Below are 5,076 nucleotides of genomic sequence, written 5' to 3'. Positions count from 1 at the left end.
TGTTTCACCATAGATAGTATACATGCTGTTCTTTCAAAACATCCCACCCTCACGTTCTCCCCCAGAGTTCAAAAGTCTGTTCTGTACTTCTGTGTCTCTTTTTCTGTTTTGCATATAGGGTTATCGCCACCATCTATCTAAATTCCGTATATATGTGTTAGTATACTGTAATGTTCTTTATCTTTCTGGCTTACTTCACTCTGTATAATGGGCTCCAGTTTCATCCATCTCATTAGAACTGATTCAAATGAATTCTTTTTAACGGCTGAGTAATATTCCATGGTGTATATGTACCACAGCTTCCTTATCCATTCATCTGCTGATGGGCATCTGGGTTGCTTCCATGTCCTGGCTATTATAAACAGTGCTGCGATGAACATTGGGGTGCACGTGTCTCTTTCAGATCTGGATTCCTCAGTGTGTATGCCTAGAAGTGGTATTGCTGGGTGATATGGCTTTTTAAGAACTTTTTAAAAAAGCATTAAGAGGGACTTTCCTGGCAGACCTGTGGTTAAGACCTCACCTTCCAATGCAGGGAGTATGGGTTAGATCCCTGGTCAAGGACCTAAGATTCCACAGGTCTTAGGGCCAAAAAACCAAAACATAAAACAGAAGCAATGCTGTATTAATAACAAATTGTATTAATAAAGACTTTATTGTATTAATAGACTTTAAAAATGGTCCACATCAAAAAAAAAAAAAAAAATCTTAAAAAAAAAGCTTCTAGAGAATGATAATCAGTGAGAGAAGAAAATCCACTGGAGAGAGGGGAAACGGGAACCCCCAGTGTAGCTCACAAATTAAGGTAGGAATTACAAACTGAAATGAGTTGAGGAACTAGCTCTCCAAAGGAACTGTATTAGACTACACTTTGTGTTCTAACTCGGGACCATTTGTAATGCTTCCCCATCGAAAGGGTAGGGGGGGTTGTTGCCCTTTTGTGAATCCATATTAAATGGAACAAAATTCTTGAATGGAGATTACTAACTCACTCATCAATCAAGGAAAGATTCAAGCACTGGTGTTCCACGAAGCTCTCTCTACCCTACGGGCAGAATTAATTTCTCTTCCTTGGATCACTGTCCCTTGTGCTTTCCTTTCCAATAGTACTTATCATTCTGTAATGTAATTTCCTGTTTTCCTGCCTTTCTCCCTGCTGGATGATGAGGTCCTTTTGAGAACAGGGACCATGACACAGACATCTTTGTATTCTAAGCACCCAGCAAGATGGCTAACATAAGGAAGGCATTCAACATGCCTTCCTTACTGAATGAAAACCTGTGGGATGAATTGAGAATATTCTGAACTACCTCCAGGTCTTAGGGGAAGGTGACTGGATGGTATTTGGGGATTGGAAAGTAGATGGTAGCTTTAAAAATAAGAATAATGCACAGTAAATCTTTAAGTCCTGAGATGCATCTGAGAGAGGGAGACAGGAAACTGAAAGGAATTAAGAAATGAAGACATTTTCCCTGATAGACTGCAGATTGAAAAGGCAAGGTCAAAACTCAGACGAGAAAATTTACCTGCTGTGCCTTTATACATTCTGAACTATACTTAGCATACAAATGAATGTTGAAAAAATACCCCAAGCACCAAAATGACAGATCCAGGAAGAGAAGTGGAATATTACATAATTTTTAAGCAGTTAGAATTTTTGGTCAATTAATGATATATGTTAGAAAAATGTTCTGCATATACAATTTATTTCCATAATACTTTATGGAAAATGTTGACACTAACCACCTAGAAAGAAGAACAAATTTCTGAACTTCTCCCATTCCTTCCAGAAATATAAGATTGATTTTGGAGTTTCATGAATTCCATGTTAAATTTGGAAGAGAAGAGAAATTAAAACTCTGATCTAGCAAGAAGAAGAAATGGAAAAGAGGGGTCAAGTTGTCACTAAATCAAGTCCGTCTTGCTCCATGCATAGCAAACCAAAACGCTGAGGTTCAGAGGGTTGAGGTAAAAAGAAGGCTTATTCAAAAGGCAAGATAAGAAGGTATCAAAATATCTTAAAAGGAAGTTTTATTTCTAATTTTAGTTATGAACCAAAGATGTTACAGTAGAGAATTAGTAAGTCTCCATTTTTATCTTGAACCTAATGATCAACAGCCAATTAGAGTAAGTGAACAAGGAGACCAAGAAAATCAGACTGTGTTCCATGAGCATGAGAACAGTATGGAAGAGAACAGTACACCAAACAAGGAGGGAAAAAAACAGGTCATGAATAGTGTCCAGTAAACTCCAGTATTTTCAAGACAGGCAAAGAAAGAGGAGTTCATTAAAGTACTTGATAAGGATAAACTGAAGAGATGGGAGGAAAATTATGAGAACAATGTCTGGGAAACCATAGAGATGAGTGTTTCAAGCAACCAGTCAACAGTAGCACCAGATACTGTAAAATAAAAAACATATGGTCAATAAGGTGAGATAGGTCTAAATATTTCCACTGAACAGAACACAAAAGAAAGAATTCACTTCTAGAAATATTAGACTTTTCCTCCATATAGTTTATTTTTTAGCATAAAACCTTAATACCCCATCTTCACTAGAAACACATAAATTCAAACACACACACACATTCCTATTGATGCCTCACTAAAAATGGCAAATGTTCAAGTAGGTAAGAAGAAAAAACAATAATGCTGTTTTCATTTTCATAAAGGTCAGTGGACCAACTGGCTTCATTGATTTGGAAAGAAAAGCAACTAAAGCATTCAGCCACAAAGCTAAAGGTTAGGGCATGGTTAACTGACAGCAACCCTGCCATTTTCAAAGCTAGACAGGCAGTTTTCCAGCTAACCAAAAGTGAATTGTCTTCATCAGGTAAGTCTCATTAGATCTAAATTATCTCACAATATGACTTCCACTAAATTTGAAGACCAAAGTCTATGGATTAAAAGTATGGTGCCAAAGGAAAAAAAAGAGAATAATGGGTATGAGCAATTAATTATTATTCATAAAGCATTCACTGTTTCATGAGACAGGAAACATAGAGATTATTAGTTGGGTTTCCACATAAGGAATAAAGCTGAAGGTAGCCACATGATGACAACAGCAACACAAAAAAAATCTTAGAGGAAAGTTTGAACTTTAAATCACTTAAATCACATGTGTTTTCTATACATGTAAAAAAGAATTTGAATTGTTGATAAAACTGTTTAGATGGGCATGCATCAAAACAAACCAATTAAGGATAAACTAAGTGTTCTGCTTCCCTGGTGGCTCAGGGAAGGGGCTTCCCTGCTGGCTCAGTTGGTAAAGAGTCTGCCTGTGATGCAGGAGACCCGGGTTCGATCCCTGGGTTGGGAAGAGCCGTGGAGAAGAAAAAGGCAACCCACTCCAGTATTCTTGCCTGGAGAATCCCATGGACAGAAGAGCCTGGCAGGCTACAGTCCATGGGGTCGCAAGAATCGGACACAACTGATCGACTAAACATAACCTAAGTGTTCTGCTAAAGCTGCTCACACTCACCAGTCATCCTAATGTGTATATTTCTTTCCAACTCCACGTTCAGTGATATTGTGCTGCTATTTTGAAAGCAGGCTTAAGAGGAGCATTTTTTCCCAGCTTTATTCAGGTATGGTTGACAAAGAAATAATGTATATATTTAAGGTGTGCAATATGATGTTTTCGATATAGGTACACATTGTGAAGTGATTATCACAATCAAGCTAATTAAAATATCCATCACCTCCCATGGTTGTGTAGGGGGTGGGGTGGGGGTGATTAGAATACCTGAGATCTACTCTCTCAACAAATCTCAAGTGAACAACACACTGCTATTAACTACAGTCACCATGCTATACGTTGGGTCTCCAGATTTAACTTATAACTAAGAATGTATACCGTTTAACCATTCTAATCCTATATTCTACATAGACTCTCATCTAAAATTCCCTCTGATTTATTTACTCTCCTTTTGAGAATTTTATGGGTAAATTTTATCATAATACTATTATGGGAATAGATGTTGTAGGACCACTTCAGGCTTCCCAGGTGGCTCATTCGTAAGGAATCTGCCTGCCAATGTAGGAGACATGGGTTTGATCCCTGGGTCAGGAAGATCTCCTGGAGATGTCAACCCACTCCAGTATTCTTGCCTGGGAAACCCCATGGAGACAGAAGCAGGCTCAGTCCATGGGGTCACAGAAGAGTCAGACACGACTTAGCAACTAAACAACAACAACAGCAAAGGACCTGAGGAACTTAGGCTTCTAGGGTGCTTAATCACATACACACTATGGTTGCCAGGGGTTGTTCCCTTGCCAACAAGGCAGTTTATTTATCTATATCTACTGACAGTATCTGTTCACTATACTCGTTGGGGTTTTTGCTCCCAAAATTAAGAAGTATTTTAGGGGCATACAGTGCCCAGAAAAAGTTCTAATACTAATATGGAAAATGTGCTTGAATTACCCAAAATGTATTATTTAACTTTGCTAATTTTCATTTCTTTACCTTCATTTGTTTCCAAATTCTTCGCTGTTGCTCATTTTCCCCACTCTCTTTTAAATTTTCTTTCCTATCATACCTTTACTCCCTGCAATTTGCTTCCTGTGCCCCAAACTATCATCTCTGTTTTAAACACAATTAAGACCATTTTAAAGTATTAAAATATTCATGGGAATAGAAACATAATCTCTTTAATACCAAGTAAGTCCTCTGACAATGGCCAGGCTTGGGGAAAACATAATTAAGAAGTCAGCTAGAGGAGTTTCCAAGGAAATTAGTTTTAAATGGATGGAAGTAATTAATCAGTAAAAACAAATACCTGATGGAAGGAGAGAGGTTTCCCTGGTGATTAGAAAAGAACAATTAAGGCTAGATTCAGGATAGTGACCGGTGTGCACACTGTGTGGTAATCTCTCCTCTCTGGCCTTTGAGGGGCTAAATGGAGCATAAAGCTATCTTCCCATGATTCAGATAAACACAGAGTAAGCACTGAATAGAGGACAGCAGGACTGGACAGCCTGTAGAGACTCAGTTATAGGAAAACTGTAGGAACTTGAACACTGTGAAAGGGTTGCTAGGGATCTCAGAGCCATGAATAAGCCTCAAACAAACAGG

The 5,076-nt window shown here is 38.2% G+C and overlaps 1 non-coding gene across 1 annotated transcript; it reads left to right on the top strand.

The window, feature by feature from the left end:
• The first annotated feature begins 3,246 nt into the window (after nt 1-3,246).
• On the top strand, nt 3,247-3,318 carry TRNAH-GUG (transfer RNA histidin (anticodon GUG)). The gene has a single exon. It is a non-coding gene; the product is annotated as a tRNA-His (tRNA).
• The last annotated feature ends 1,758 nt before the right edge of the window (nt 3,319-5,076 follow it).

The sequence above is a fragment of the Muntiacus reevesi genome, chromosome 6 (assembly GCF_963930625.1).
Source record: "Muntiacus reevesi chromosome 6, mMunRee1.1, whole genome shotgun sequence".
NCBI lineage: Eukaryota > Metazoa > Chordata > Mammalia > Artiodactyla > Cervidae > Muntiacus > Muntiacus reevesi.
The sequence above is the reverse complement of the archived record's forward strand: the minus strand, read 5'-3'. Positions and strand labels throughout refer to the sequence as shown.